We start from the raw sequence: 16,273 nt of genomic DNA on the forward strand, positions 1-16,273 counted from the left end.
TTACTAAAATTTAGTCAAAATAAGACCAATAACATAATGTTGGGAGGATAATGTTTTGTATTCTGTCACTTGCGTTTGTGGTTGATTCTGAAGGGACGTAAGATTCGAGGCTTAGAGGTCCAGAGGAATCGAGCCACCTTACGTTTTATGAAGTGGCAGATCCATGCCAGGGTTCGGGAGACACAACAAACCCCAAAATTTTTTCTAGGGTTGCAAGAATATTTTGGTAATGTGTGTCAATGTAGGTTTCACTATAAATTTATAACGATGATTCATTCTATGTAATCTGAGAGGTGTGAGGACAAGTGGTTGTAATTCTATTCTCCATTGATAGTGAACAAACTTTAATCTCACTATGGACGTAGGCAATTTTACCGAACCACGTAACATTGTGATTGTTTGTTTAAAATTTTTATTCTTTTCTAGCATCTTATAGGTTTAGTTTCTACACATAACTAACACTAGGTCAAAACTAATGTAGTCCCTCATCCTCTCTTTACTTGCAACATATAGGTGCTTCTTATCCTATGCTGTTTGGAATGTTGAAGACCATGAATTTAGGTATCTGTATTAGTGGTGATCAGCATCAATACAACATGGATACAACACTGATACTAATGGCTGATATGGTCAAAAAGTGATTTTTATTGGAATTGATTCATTACAGATTGATACGGCTAATCTGTACGGTGTCAATATTGGTGGCAACCAATACCGACAATTGATACTGTGAATTAAAACCTTGTTGAGACTCTTTGATATTTAATTTAGAATACTTGCATTCTCCTTATATAGGCAAATGATTGTCACACTACCAGTGTACAGTAAAATCTCCCATGTCAAGCCCATGGGAGTTTGAGAGGGGATGTCGCACGGTTCGTATATTAGAAGACCTCACGTGTCAATGAAGAGAGAGAGAAGAGAGAGAGAGAGAGAGAATACCTTGCTAGTAGCAATCACTTTCCCTAAGATGGTTTTCTTTTCTTTTTCTCTTTTTGATGTTCCCTTACAATCATTTTTATTTTTTTCATTATTTCAAGTTAAACACAAGGTAACTCATCCAATTTTTCAGTGAAGTGAGTCCTCTAGGTGAGTCACAGTGGAGCAAACTCGTCCAAATTTTAGGTGAGCCTAGTACTAGTCAATTGTTGCCTATTGATTCTAATGATCTTTCAGATCTGTTGGAGGGTCCAAACCTAAAGGCATCAAGGACATGAATAAACTGATGTAGGATTATAACTCTATAGTTCTTAACATTCCCTTTATGTGTAGGCTGAACGAAACTTTTTTATATATGTGGAAAGATAACATGAAGGAGAAAAAATCAAGGAACAGTGGATGTTTTTTTTTATTTTTTTTTTATGAGAAAGGAACAGTGGATTTTGATAGGATGTTGAAGGCCTAACCGAAAACCTTAAGGTGGAGAGAGTTCCTCAAATATTCAAAAACACCAAGAACCTAAACATTCCAATAGAGAACTATAACTCGATAAATTCGGTTTAGTTGAATACATAAACCTAAGGGTATCAAATACTAGCCCGCACCAGTAGGCCTGATTGATTAAAGCTTGAGAATGGACTGATTGGTTAATAAACGGTCCGATGCTAGGCCTCACCCAATTATGGGAAAGGTTGGTAACAATATTTGATTGTACCTAATGGGCGTTCGACGGATCAACTGAATAGAAACGTGTCAATGCCCTAAGCCTATGAGAGCCGATTACTAAAGAGTTGATAACTATATAGAACCTATAATTAGTGGGGACCGATTATGACCAATCGAAAGGGATCGGACAGATTGGTTGACACTCCATGTAACCCATCCGGGGACGGAGTTTTTAATCACGTGGAAGGAACCAAAAGGACACCAACCACTTCCTGATCGACACGTAATTCATCATAACACCCACCACTTCCTGCCGTCTGGGACTCGGGAATAAAAATCCCATGATCTAAGGGTAGAATACAAAAGAATCTAGCCACGTGTACGGGAGAGATCTGAAAACCCCTGTCCTGTCTAAATCAATCAACGTGACGAAGAGCATTGGATCCGGACAAGGTTGCAGAGGCTATAAGATAACACGTGGCGGTTCCTTAGAAGAAGACTATGGGTCGTGATTGACGACCACTTCCACGACCGAGGGATTAACTGAAGTCACTCAAGAAAGCGCGGGAGGAGAGAGAGAGAGAGAGAGAGAGAGAGAGAGAGAGAGAGAAAACCATAGCCATTGCCGACTGCCGAGTTAGTTTCTGCAAACCCTAGAGTTCCGGGTTCTCTCTTTTTCTAATTTCTATTTATTGTCTTCGTATTTATTTTCCTCCCATTCTTTTTCTTGTTTTTAATCTGTTCTGAAACAATCTTGAGATTCTAGGGGCGAGGGTTCAGGAAGGGATTAATTCTCTTCTGATCTCCCTGGTTCTCGCTCTCCCTCGTTCTCTCTCGCTCGCGCTCGCGCTCAAAAGAGAAAGGGCCTTCAACTGAGGGATGGTGAGAGAGAGTGAGAAAGAGAGGTGTATGGAGTGGTGGACGGAGGTAATGCTTCTCCTGCGAAGAGTCTGGAGCCGCGTCGCTAGGCATGTTGGTATGCGTAAGAGCGGTATGTCGTCCTAACTACGCTTTCTCTTTTGATTTCGGATTACAACGCTTACTTTTTGCTCTTATCCCTGGTTTGGTACCTGAAATTGTGAAAGTGATCCCCAATTCCCGCTTATCACATATAACGAATTATTACCTTCTAAAGATATTATATGCTTTAAAGTTTAAACTCTTATATTAGCAAAAAGGAGGTTTGAGTTGCAACTGGTCCATCTCGGGGGGGGGGGGGGGGGGGGGGGGGATTCGTTGATTAATTTGGGGCATTGGGAAGATGGCATGCAATGATGTTAATCACAATTTAGGTATTCAGGATTCTAAGAAATATTGTACATACATGGTAGAACGAAGAGGGTAAATAGAAACCTAGATCATATTAGATGCACTTAGAGTGAGGACATAGACAGTTTGGTGAAAGATGGAAGAATTATTTTCAGTAATTATTAGATGGAAACGCTAGTAAAACGACTATTTAGGAGGTGTCAATACTAGAAAGAAATTGCAAATGGTATTTACTTTTGTAGCATTTTATTTAATTGTCAGTCAAAAAAAAAAAAAACTTACAACAAGACATATAAAACTTATATATCTTTAGGACAAGATGGTATCCTGATTGAGGTTTGTAAATGCATGGGAGTTGGTGAACTTGGTGGATTATCTTATTTCAACTAAATTTTTTATAGGGTAATTACCATCAAGAGAACTCTAGATCAAAGATTAAATTAAGAAACAGAACCAAAATGTCATAATATCAATCTTAGTTAATCTTCACATTGATTTTATGACTTGGAGTGAGCATATGTATAAAATGATCATTTGACTGGCTTTGGAGAGAAAAAAAATGTTTCAAGAAAATATATTGACATAGTGGAGGAGTTGGTTTGATGGAACTATAACAAGTATCAGAATTAACAGCATAAAGATCAGAGTTGTGGCCAATCATATTTTGCCTACACTAGGGGTTGTATTGGGTCATACGTTTTTTCATTTGGTTACAGATGAGTTGATCGGAGTGGGACTCATATGGTGTATGCTGTTTGCAATGATATATTAGTTGATGAGATCGGATGAGTGCTGAATTCTAATTTCAAAATAAGAGATAGATTGCTTTAGAATTCAAAGATTTAAATTATGTAGCAAGAAATTTCGGTGAAAATAGGAGCTGTTATGACCAAGTAAGGTTGATTATCAATACATGGCTATAACCTACAATTACCACTGGTTTAACACAAGGACCAGCAAATCGAAGAGAATCTCACTCTTGAAATTAAGTGGGATAGATGTAGTGGAGGGGAGCTTGAAATCGTTGTGATTGGGAAATTCCACCATCATAGGAGTAATTGTTTAAGATGGTTATGAGACCAACTATTTTGTATTGATCTAGTTTTTGGACATCAAGAAACAATGTACATTTAAAATGGGGGTAGCTGTGATTAACTTGTTGAGATGGATGATGGGCAATACTAGGTGATATAAGTTAAACGGATACATTTGGTTTTCAGTAAATTAGGGCTGATCCTAGAGAGTGGAAATTTGGATAGAGAGCAGGGTTCTTGAATATGGTTTTACAGGAGCAGTACAAGAAACTAGGGTTAATGGTTTTTCTTTTTAAGGTGATGGCTTGCTGGCCTGCAAGGAAGGGAAACATAAAAGATTTCATGTATATAGAAAGTCAATCGATTGGGGTTCAGAGCAGCCTGTTGGGTTAGTGTTGGAACATTAGAAGCTTGAATGTTTGTGTGGTAGTTAATGAATTGAGTGTATTTTTGGAAACTGTAGAGATTTGATGGTCTATTTGGGCCAAAATATAAAAGAAAAAAGTGAAGCGCCAAGCTTTTATCTTGAATCCATACAAACAGGGGGAAAACATTTGTGTTGCGGAGTTCTTCATTGATTGAGAACAAGCATCTGGATCTGGATACAAACCCTTCCAGTAGAGCTTCAAATAACATCTCCTATTTAGAAACTAAATCTTAACAGCATCATAATAGAAACCAAGACTACATTGAATATCACGCCATGTTGGCTGTCTTGCTGTGAAGGGTAGAAACTCAGATAGGCTGAAAGGGGTGGGGGATCACAAGTCTACCCTGGCTGAGACTAATCAATTTTTCTACCCCTTATCTTTTGATCATGATAATTCCCTGCAGAACAAGAATGAATGAAATTTATATGACTAATGACTGTAAAAAACTACCTTAATACAAAAATGGAACTAAGCAAGCCATATCAATCAACCAAAAACACATAATACTCTGACATGTAAAGACTAAAAATCGATTTTCCCTCCCTCCCTCCCTCACCCAATGGAAAGAATAATAAGCAAGGGCAGCAGCACATGCTGGGATTCTGAAATTTCTTGGATTTTCTACCACTCATCCTTTTCAGATTTTCATCAGCACTAGGAAGGACAGACAGAATTGGAAATTAATATATTTTTTTTATATCTGAGGAACTCAGATATAGTACCGATAAGTTTAATAACCCTTCAATTATAGAACAAGTTGTTGGTTATAACCAGTCAATTATCTTGCTAATTTGTGTTATCATGTGGAATCATGCAATGGGGGGGGGAATGAAACAGGGTTATTGAAGCTCCGGCGTGACGTATGCGAATGCGAGTATGAAGATGTGCGTGTGATGTGGGAGATGCTGAATAGGACAGACACAGAACTTGCTCGATCTCCAACAAAGAAACAAAAGAGAGCCCTTAAGAAGCTTGTCATGTGGGCCAGAAGTGCTAACTGTCTCTCCCGTACCTTTTGATCTACCAGTTGATGATCATGGATGGATGTTGATAAGTCTTCCTAATACTAATGGTAGAAATATTCAGATGGGATTACCCTTTTGTTCAGGTTGGCGCTTGTAGATATTGCCTCTCTCCCACTTCCTAGTGATCAATCGAATAACATATGGTTTCGGTCGCTTCTTCTGGGACTCTTTTTCATGTGTTGTTCGTAATTTCTTATCTATGAGTGGATGGCATGTTCTCCAATCATATTTAATTTGGATATTCTCTTCTTTTGCTTTCCATTTATATACAAGTGAATCTCTGAAAAAAAAAAAAAAAAGAAGTGAAAAGTCTCTCTGAGCAAGCAGGCTTTGATGGAAAGATTCACACAGTGCCTACGCCTATTTGCCTTTTTTTAATTCAATTAGGGCTCATGTTCTCTGTACCCCAGACACATGGGCCTATGACTCGGGCGGTAGGGTGATCATTCTGCCCCATCCCATGTGGTCTGGGCGCAATCTGCACCTCCAGTACAGAGCATTCAAAAAATATATGGGGGATTGCAGGGTGTACACATGTGCGACAGTCAATGAGAAAATATATATGGACTGGCCATGTCCCACAGAATTTTTCTCCAAAAAATATATATGAACAGAAAAAAATCTGAGGGGGTGTAGACTACCCCACTTGCTTAGAGAACCCTCTACTTTTTTATAAATACATGGAACAGGGTTTTGGTTGGAGAGAGTGGCTCATGGTCAGGGTTTTAAAACCGAACCCCGCTCTCTGTCAATTCCCGATTCAGATTGGATTAACACTAGAATCGGCCTGGAAGGGCAGAAATCGGGGACCATTTCGATTCAAAATGGAAAAAATCGGAATCGTTCGATACAAAATTGGCCAATCCCCGATCTGATTTACCCATTTTTGAAACCCTGTTCATGGTGGATAATGATCATCTGAAAGCAAGTATGTCCTAATTTTTATCTGAATTGATCAAGAAATACATTCTTTACTTGAGATAAGGCTGAGATGATTCTTGTTGTTGATCAAGAAATACCTCCTTCCTTGCCAATACCAATGGTACAATAACGCTGTCTTGGCAGAAGCAGTGAATGAGGTTTCTGCCGCTGCTGCTGCTGTGGCTTTGCCGGTACGTTTTGCAGAAAGCATTCTCCCGTCGAATAATAAAGTCCGTAGTTCTTGAGCAATTAAACAGAGTCAATCTCAGGCGATTGATGTCTGAACCAATTCTTCTTCTACCCTTTCCCAAAGGGTTTTAGTGCACGGTGTATCAGTCACCGCCATGGCCGAAACTGTGGGGCACATACCTTTCCATTCGAATAATGCACATTTAATAAATTAAATTTAAAAAAAAAAAATCGAAATTGCCATTGCAGAAACCTTTATGCCGTCTATTTTTGTCATGTTAACGTTCAAATTACTTGACATTCACTGAATGCCAGATTGTCAAATTTAATGACTCATCTCAATCTCACGGCAAACCATTCATGTTTCGGACTTTTCCCTTATTTTTTTTTTTAATGATTGTTATTATTTAAGAATTCCCTGAATCGACTATTTAAAACAATTTTTTAAGCATTACAAAACATAAAGATGTTGGATTGATCTTAAGTTTAACATGAATTTGGACTCTAATCCATCTACCATATAAATCTCACCTTGTTCGAAAAATAAAAATAACAGTGCCCGTATGTTAAACCACACAATGACTTGAATGAAAATTATCTTTATCTAATAGTTTACCACATCAACTGTCTGGTTGAAAGGTAAATGATGTTAATACAAAACTAGAATCGATCAGAAACCACAAGCTCATCCAGAACAACAATACCTTGAATTACATATGCTGGTACACATGTTAACGGTCGAGGGTTCTGTTCCTCCAAAACTAACTCCATTGTATATGATCAGTAATACCTTCAGTTTACAACTAACAGGAGAAAAGGCCTTAGGTCCATTAAAATATTGTCCAGAACAACACAATTAAAGAAACCTACTATCCCACAAGAACAAAAAGAATAAAAGTTCAAACATGGGTTACATAGTACATAAAATACAGGACTTAGATAAAAGTGTAACCATCCAGATCACTAGTAGATACATACAATGCAGGACTTACAGAACAGTGCAACCTTCCAGATCACAAGCATATATACAAGAAGAAAACGCGAAAATATAAAAGTAAAAAAGATGTGAGTGTCAGATGAAAGCACAGCACCTGCTAGGGTTTTCATCAAATGAAGTGAAAAACCATGAAAGGACAGCACCTGATTTGGACAAACTCAACCAAAAATTACAGCGGAATCGGTGTCAATATTCTTTTAGTACATGACTGATGATTGAATGTTTATTTATAAAAATAAAAAATATTTCACTTTTACCCTGCATCAGCAGGAAATAGATGAACCAACTAGAGCGTGCAACTTACCCCCATGTTGTTTTCCGAATCCAGTAGGCCCCATCAAGTAGATGTCACTGATATAAAATAGGGAACAATAAACTAATAATTCTGACATCTTTGCAAAGCAATATTCAAAGGAGTTAAAAAGAAGTATGAAATTATTTTGAACAAGAACTGGAAGCTAAATGAGTATGTCATGACCTGATGACCATACAAGCAGAATGAACAATTTTGTGGGTAATTAGAAGGCATGCTCACTCCTTACTCATTGGTTTTCCTTAAAATTCTTTGCAGATTTATTATCAATTTGAAGCTGGTAAGTCAAACAATGAAAACTGTTAGAGAATACAGATGAAGAAAACCAAAACCGAGAATGGAGGAAGAAAAGAGAAAGAGAAGAAGATGAGGAAGAGGAGAGAACTGTTAAACTTATCAGTCTCCCTCATAATGCTTGTATTTATAATCTCAAATTACAATAGAAAGGGGAACTCCTAATCAGATTAGGAATTCCTAATCATGATAGGATTCCAAGTTACAATAGGAAAAGGACTAGAACTAACAACTCAACTGAAACTAAGACTAACAACTCACAGTAGAATTAGGACTTGACATAATTAGAAACTAGGACTCTAACTAGGACTAGGAAAATAGAAGATACACATATCAAACAAATCACTGTTCACATGAACAGTGTCACATAAACAGTACTTCAACACTCCCCCTCAAGCTGGATTATACAAATAAGTAAAGAAAGAAGATTCAGCTTGAATTAAAAGGGACAAAAAAAAAGAAAAAAGAACTCCATAATAATGCAAACACTCCCCCTCAAGTTGGCGCATACAAGGTATCAATGCCCAACTTGAACAAAATGAGAAGAAACTAAGTTGCAGCAGAATCCAGCTTGACAGATGAATGTAGCTCCCAAATAAACTTTCAAGAACTTGAAATAATTGATCTTCAAAACCTGGACAAACATGATCAGCAAACCGGGACTAGAATTTCTTCCAAAAAAAGGCAGCTTTTAACGATCTTCAATAGCTAACCAGTGATGAATCTCAGATTGTCATAATGATATAAAATTTTGAAGTTAAATAACTAGAGCAACAAGTAGCGGAAACGAGCTGAATTAGGCAGCGGAAAAACACTGTATCAACCCAACTGAAAGTCCTCAAATAGGAAACAACCAAATATCTTCAATACTTCAATCTCCCCCTTACGGCAAACTCAACCCAATAACGAAGGATACCCAATGGCAATGGTGGAGAAAACTGATCTTCTATGTTTTGCACCAATGTTCCTGTAAGTTTTGCGTTCTGCAATGTCTGCAGGTATATTGTACATAATCCCCCCCCTCACGTGTAGTAGTACACGTGAACATAACAGAGATAATGTAAGAGATAGGGCAAAAACATAATATTCCAGAATTTTCTAAAAAGTGCTATGGGTAAGTAAAAAGGAAGGAATGGCAAAATTATAATTTACCAAAAGTTTCCAAAGGTGTTATGGGTAAATACCAAAGGTATGGGATATGAAGAGAATTAGAATTATTGATAGGGAACGGTGTTGAAAAAAAAAGGATGGCATGGCTGTAAGTTGGTGGAAATCCACTTTTAAATACAATCCAAGCCAAAGGGCAAACTGGTAATAAACCAGAATTTTCAAGGGTCAATTGGGTAGTCAAATAGGGGAATGGCAGAATTGTAATTTAAATGAAATCCATACATATATATATGCATAAGCAAGGCCAAATTTAAGGGAGAAGTGGCAATCTGGTAATAAACCAGAATTTGCAAGGGATCAATTTGGTAGTTAAAGAGGCAATGGGACATGATGGGAATTAAAATTATTGTAAGGGGGCAAACTAGGAAGGGGCAATAACTAAAGGATATGTTTGAATTAAGGGTAAAAGGAGGGGCATATATGGAATCATAGAAATTAGATAAAGACATGTAAGGGGGAGTTATCTCCTACCTCTTGATAGAAAGGAGAAGGCAGAGAACTGGAACCAGCGTATATCGAGAGAACTTCTACATTCGACCGCCAATCACCCTGAAATTTTGAGTGGAGAATCGCAACACAATGCCATCTTGAATGCAAGCAACAAAAAGTTGAATAACAAAGGTAAGGTTGAACAAAAAATTCCTGAAACTAGATAAAGCGGTAGTTATGATTTCAGGTCTGATTTCAAGGACATATCTCACAACTCCCTTTGAGTTTCGACCTAAAACTCAGTATACTGGGTCGCCTCCAAGAGAGGTAATGGTACCCCAAGCCGCGGGAACAAAGAAGATGCAACTAACAGGATCAACTCGATTCTGTTGATCGACTATTACTGCCACAAACAGAGCACAGTAAAATTGTTGATTCAGCAGCAAATCGAGTAATGACAGCAGATCAGTAAATAGCAGCAATCCATAGAGGAAATATATCGTAACTTGCAATAGCAGAATAGCAGCGGAATAGAGCAGCAAATACATATCGATGGAGCACAACATTAGTTCTTCAGCAGAAATTAATAGCAGCCAGATTCAAGAATCGATGCACACCCAACTTCAGGTATGATCTTCAGACACTATTTAAGCTGTCATCGAAACCAGTATGTGAAACCCTAGTTCCTCTTCTTCCTCGATGAACTAGGGTTTCCTTCTTCAAACCAGAATTTAAAATCGACTCTCAAAACAGCAATCTTGGAGAGAATCAGTTACTGGTAACCTAGCTCTGATATCATGTTAGAGAATATAGATGAAGAAAACCAGAACCGAGAAGGAGGAAGAAGAGAAAAAGAGAAGAAGATGAGGAAGAGGAGAGAACTGTTAAACTTATCAGTCTCCCTCATAATGCTTGTATTTATAATCTCAAATTACAATAGAAAGGGGAATTCCTAATCATGATAGGATTCCAAGTTATAATAGGAAAAGAACTAGAGCTAACAACTAAAACTAAAACTAAGACTAACAACTCACAGTAGAATTAGGACTTGACATAATTAGAAACTAGGACTCCAACTAGGACTAGGGAAATAGAAGATACACATATCAACCAAATCACTGTTCATGTGAACAGTGTCACATGAACAATACTTCAACAAAAACTTTTTTTTTCCATCACCAGCTCTGTCAGAAATAACCTTCTAAAATGCTTAATACTCACAGTATAGCCACAGTGTTCAATGTGGCCATCTTAAGAACCTCTTGCATATTTCACTGTTTCTAATTTTTGGGGGCATAAATACTTTAGGAATATCCATGTCAAAAAACTTTGGGTGTCATATCTTTCCATATGAAATAAATTCAAGGTGACAAGAAAATAAATACACAGCTATCTTGGCAGGTTGTGTACTATATAAAGGACTCGATGATGTGGATTATATACACTGAAATACTCAACCACGTTGAAACTACAATCTCTCACCAAAAATTGAATTCTCTCATCCAAGAAATTGAAGGAAAAAAAAAACAAAAAGGAACTAATTAAAACCTCTCCCGGGGGGAGGAAATTTGCCTCACCCTTAACATTATGCTATAGGGTATGAGTAAAATTCCCATTACCTGATAGGTAAACAGGCACAGGCAAGACAGGTAAAAGAGAAATCATCAGTGGTAAACTAGGGTACAGTTATAGATGTTGGGGTTTGGGGAAGGGGGATTTTGAATGGGCTATTCATTCTGGCTTATGGCCTACTGATTATGAATACTTTGGGTAAATGTGGGTTGTGAGTGTTTGGGACGACGAATAGCTTAATTTAGAGTCATTTATATCATCTAACTGACATTACCGATTTGCCCCTAACTACAGGAGGGTGACCCCCTAAACCTTACCTTGTTTTCTTAAAGGGATAAGAAATTGGTACCCTTACCCTCCAAATTAGGGTTAGGTAAGGCAGGTAAAACAGATTACCATTGCCAGCCCTAAATTTCACCCTGACCGAAATAGGGAGGAAGTAGATGAAACAGGGAAGATGATAGATAAACCCAACCATTCATTTCAGAACACATATCTGCAGAAGGAATTAGATCAACGAAATGCTAAAAGAGGTTAAGATGTCTATTTTGAAGCATTCAACCTTTCCCTTCAAATATCTTGCTAATGGATATCATAATTCCTGGGCAAAAATCTTTGAGCAGGGGTGTATACCTTTAGTGCTGCAGAGATCAAAAGTCTGCAATGAAAACAGACAAAGAGATGTTAAATTAGAATCAACAAAAACAGAAAATCTCATTCTGAGAAAATTGAATTTTGTTTACAGTTTCTCCAAGGTAGGGGTTTATCCATGAGATTGATTTGATTTAATCTTCAAAAGTGGAGTTCAACAAAGAGGAAGGCTTCATTTTTTTTGAAACCGGAATGGGGAGAGAAACTATTTGAACCTTCAATCTATCACAACCCAGCTCTATGTAGGTTTGCAAAATCCAAACCAAGGGTTGGAAACTACGATGCAAAATCCATCCTGCTAATAAATGGTTGTCCGGGGGGGGGGGGGGGGTGGGTTTGGCAGGCTGGGTTGAGTTTTGTCATCACTATATTGTAGGGGTTGATTCAGGATAAAGGAATGACCATATTAGAGCTGGACTGGGAGCAGCTTCGTGAGAGACGTTTGAGGTGGCATGGCCATGTTCAACAGAGGCCCTCATGTAAAACCTAATACGATGTAGAGAAGAATGGAAATCGCAAACACAATCACACAATGTGCACAAAGATTTACGTGGTTCGGCAAGGTTGCCTACGTCCACGGTGAGATGAGATCTGTTTCACCATCAATGGAGAATAGGGTTACAGTCGCTCATTCCTCACACCTCTCTCAGATTTTCAATATAGAGAAAGAACTCTCACTATAGATTTATAGCGAAAACCCTATACAGGAAATTTACCGAAATACCCATATAGTCCTTAACACCTCAGATGCCCCAATGCGGCCCACGGAGGCTCCACATAGCAGTCCATCATCAGAAGTCAAGACACCAAAACTTCAACACCTCAGATGCCCCAGTGTGGAGGAGTGACTCGATTCAGATTGATGGAACAAAGAGTCAGGGGTAGGCCAAAAATTGCCATAGGTGAAGTGATGAAGAAAGACATGCTTAGCCTAGGCCTCACTTCAAGCATGATTTCGAATAGAGCTGCTTGGAGAGCTAGGATCCATGTGGCCAACCCCATTTAGTTGGGATAAGGCTATATTGTTGTTGTTGTATATTGTAGGGGTTGACTACTTCATTTAACAAACAATCAAACACGACAATGAAGAAATTATGTATCAACAAAGTTTGCAATAATTATAGATCATAGGTACCACTACAAGGGAAAGATGTTGGTCTACATGACCAGGATGACAATGAGGGCAATATGGGCAGTATAGTAATGTCTATCTGATTGAAAGAATCAGTCTCAATATAATTCTCATACGTGCATCTGATTCTCAAATGGCTACTGATAAAATATTTCACATTTTTCACTGCACCATCAGGTTAATAGATGAACCAAACACTATACATGTAAAAATGCTAGAGGGTGCAACTTACCTGAGCATGTTTCCTCTAACCTCAGCAACAAAAAAAACAATAATGTTGGATGAATCCTGCAGGCCCTTCAAGTAGATCCCAACCAAGTAAGATAGGGAACAATCAATTCATCATTTTGGTTGGGCTTGACAAAGCAATATGCCAATATTCCAAGGGGTCATAAAAAATTACAAAATCATCTTAACAAGAACTGTAGCTGAATGAGTATGTCATGACCCTACAAACAAAATCGACAACTTCAAGTTCAAAGGTAGCAAATAGGAATCTTCACTTGTTACTCATAAATGATTTCCCCTAGGAATTCTTTGCAGGTTCAGCTTCAACTTGATGAGCTACTTTCAACTCTTCATCTTCAATTTGAAAATGGGGAAAGAAAAAGTGCAAAAATGGTGAAGCTTCTTTGTTTGCTACCAGCTCTGTAGTGATAACCTAACCTCCTATAATGATTAAAATAAACCAGAGAAAATGGATAATTCAAAGAACCTCACCCAATTTTTCATTCATATACAGAATTTTGCAGGCTTATAGTGTTTCTAGGCACATCTAAGTCAAAATAATTTTGATAAGTCACATCCTTCCCATTTCAAATAATTCAAGGCAACAAGAAAATAAGTAGTATAGCAAATAAATTGAGTGAAAAAAAAATTTAACGTAAATTACAGGTTGTTATTGGAAGACAATCTGTAAACTTACAAAATCTCACTAATAAATTTCACATTGAACAAACACAAAAATAAAAGGGAAGATGATTGACAAACCCCACCCAAACATTATGGATCGCACTCTGCAGACTGAAGTAGGTCAAATGATATGCTGAAAGAGGTTAAGATATCTATATTGAAGCATGCAAACTTCCCCTTCCAATATCTTGCAAATAGATACCAAAAAATAAGAGCAAATGCAAATCACAAGAAAATGGAACAAAAATCTTGGACAGAGTTTCATACCTCTAATGCTGAGGAAAGAAAAGAGTATGCAATGAAAACAGACAAAGAGATGTTACAATAAACAAAAAAAAAAAGTCATTCTGAGAGGAAGAATATTTTTGTTACAGTTTCTCCATGAGATTGATTTGACCGAGTCCTTGGCAGGTTGACTTCAAGGAGGAAGGTTTCACTTCTATGAAAAAGGATCGGGAAGAGCAACTATTTTAACCCTCAATGCCCAACCTAGCTCAATGTTTGGTGGGCAAAACCCAATCCAGGGTAAGAAACTAGGATGCAACCTGCTAATAAAGAGGAGGGGTTGTTGGCTGGTTGAGCTTGCTCAAACGACTTTCAGAGAACAAAGATGTCATCCATGCATCTTACCTCTCCAAGCCAGCAACAACTTACAAAAACTGACAACAATATATAAAAACATGAAGTGTGAAAGGGAAAGCTCACTCTTTCTCCATGCTACCACAAGATGAGAAGTTCAGATCAAAGACATTCTTTCTGCTACAACCACTAACCCAAAATGCAGCTCAGATATTTAGGAACCATAAATCCTTGGATCACATTGGATCATATACCTTCACATCAAGATATAGTACCAAATCACCTACGACTAGTATTAGATTAGAGATATGAGATGTAATAGTTGTTTGTCAGGCAACGACTTGATGCTTTTCAATGGCAGTAGCCTAGAAGACCCATCAGCAGCAATGGCAGTTGGGACCTGCAGTTCGGGTTGAGTGATACTCTTAACATGAGTAGCAGAATAAAATCTAGTTCTATTCTAACAAGTCCAGTTCTGGAAACAGCTAATCATTCTGAAACTATTTGCCACAACATTGAGCACATTATTGTTGTCAGCATCAAAGTTCTGCCAATAACATGGATTCATCTATTTATCCAAAAAAGAAAACCCCACTGCCGCATATACCAGTTCAGCATATCACAAAATCAGTTGTGATCAACCATCAGTTCAGTAAAAATCATCTACATAGAAATTCTCTAAGATTATTGTTTTCTAATAAGTATACATTTTAAGTGACGCCTATATCCTTTCAACCTAAAGCTTTCTGCAGGTAAGTCTGAAGGCAGTTCCTGTCTCTAATCAGGGGAGATGCCAACAGTCAATCCTTCTGATTGATAATCTTAAAAACATGCAGATAAGGAAAGACCTTGCAATAGACTACAGACCCAAATAGATTGTCTAATTCTTTTTGAACTGCAAGTTTAGTGATGTAGTTCAGAAGAATAAGCAAGCCAGAAACAAAACAAACCACCAAACTGGACCAAGAATGGACTAATATGTGTAATTTTGAGTGTCCAATGGGTTGTATGAGTCGTGAGCTTTATATTTTTGGATTTACTTTTGTAATGGGCTGATTCTATAAGCCCAAATATTAGGGATTTAAGTCTTATATGGGATTAAGTAGTTAGTTTCTATTTTCTAATGTTCTAGAATAGCTTTCTATTTTGAAGAAGACTTAAGTTGTAAAGGATTCTCCCTACCATACATAGGGTTTCCTATTTTGCTTTTTTCCATGAAGTAATAAATAAAGAGTAGGTGATCATTATCCACTACCATTGATTTGAGAAATAATTTGGCCTTGAACTTGCAAGTTTCTGCGAGAGACGGAGTATAGTTTTGTGGGATTCAAAACTACTCTACCGTGGGATGCAGATGTGGTAGGGAAACCTTGGTGGGATGCCACGGCTGAAGTTATTTAAGAAGGTTATGATCACAAGGAAAATGCCAGATGATTGGAGGAGAAGCATTGTATTTCCAGTCTACAAAAATAAGGGCGATGTCCAGAGTTGCAATAAATATAGAAGCACAAAACTAATGAGTCATACTATGAAACTCTGGGAGAAGGTTATTTAAGCCCGTCTGAGAAGAGAGACTCATATCTCAAAGAATCAATTTGGTTTTATGCCAGGTAGATCCACGACAGAAGCTATCTACCCACAGAGGAGGCTCATGGAAAGATGTAGAGTTAGCAACAAGGATCTCCATACGGTCTTTATTGACTTAGAGAAAGCTTATGATAGAGTCCCTAGAGATTTAATCTGGCATGTT

At 37.7% G+C, this 16,273-nt stretch overlaps 1 long non-coding RNA gene across 1 annotated transcript; it reads right to left on the reverse strand.

Annotated features, from left to right (window-relative positions):
- Positions 1–2,306: 2,306 nt before the first annotated feature.
- Positions 2,307–16,223, reverse strand: LOC122657842. The gene is made up of 3 exons (XR_006332374.1): positions 16,213–16,223; positions 14,694–14,696; positions 2,307–2,442 (listed from the first exon to the last, which is right to left on the reverse strand). It is a non-coding gene; the product is annotated as an uncharacterized LOC122657842 (long non-coding RNA).
- Positions 16,224–16,273: the final 50 nt, after the last annotated feature.

The sequence above is a fragment of the Telopea speciosissima genome, chromosome 4 (genome assembly GCF_018873765.1).
Source record: "Telopea speciosissima isolate NSW1024214 ecotype Mountain lineage chromosome 4, Tspe_v1, whole genome shotgun sequence".
Taxonomy (NCBI): domain Eukaryota; kingdom Viridiplantae; phylum Streptophyta; class Magnoliopsida; order Proteales; family Proteaceae; genus Telopea; species Telopea speciosissima.